Source organism: Cololabis saira, chromosome 16, assembly GCF_033807715.1.
Source record: "Cololabis saira isolate AMF1-May2022 chromosome 16, fColSai1.1, whole genome shotgun sequence".
Taxonomy (NCBI): Eukaryota; Metazoa; Chordata; class Actinopteri; order Beloniformes; family Belonidae; genus Cololabis; species Cololabis saira.
Window position 1 is genome coordinate 491,628 of NC_084602.1, and position 856 is coordinate 492,483.

Below are 856 nucleotides of genomic sequence, written 5' to 3' on the forward strand. Positions count from 1 at the left end.
CTCCGTGTCTATGAGTACAGGTTGATAACTTTCGGGCAATAAAGCACATGTAAACTGGAAAGAATACGCTCATCTCTCTCGTCTATTCAAACAGTTTAAAGTCAAACTAAACACATCACATGGTGTCAGAAGTGGCCGCACAATGTAGTGGAATTAACCTATTTGAGATGATAAAGAGTACGGAGCCGGCCGACGTACAGGTGTGTGCATTGGGCTGGGACTTTATCGCGTTAATTACGATTAATTAATTACAGAAAAATAACGCGACAAAAAATAACGCATTTAATCGCTATTTACTTTTGCACTCCAAACAGTGCGGAACGTTTCTCATTCCACGACTTCCCGGTTTAAGTTCCCCGTTATACTGATGCACAGAACTCAACACGAGAAACGACAAAAGAAACTGAAACCGATGGGAAGTCATTGATGGGTTCGGTGGGCGGAAATTTTAGTTTTAAAAAACTACTGAGTGGAAACCTGGATAAAAGCACAGTTGTGTGCAAATTGTGCAAGAAAGAGATCCATCAGTTGATGGATGATTTTTGTTTCTGTTGTTTTTCAAAACCATTTATGGTAGAAAAGGGCACTTTATGTTTAACCGTTGGTCTGTTTATTTTATGCCAAGGATATTTTAACTATTTTGCAATGTTCAGTTTCCACTTTTCTATAATGTACTCGAAAGTGCTGTTTTTTAATTTTACTAAATAAAAACAAATGCGTTTAAGACATAAAAAGTTTATAAAAAGTCCTGAGAAAGCTTGAATATAGCTAACTTGAATTTAAGTTTGTGCCTTGTGGACGATGCAATCATATTCCTGTTATTCATATTGCACTTTATGTTAAAGCAGCACTATGT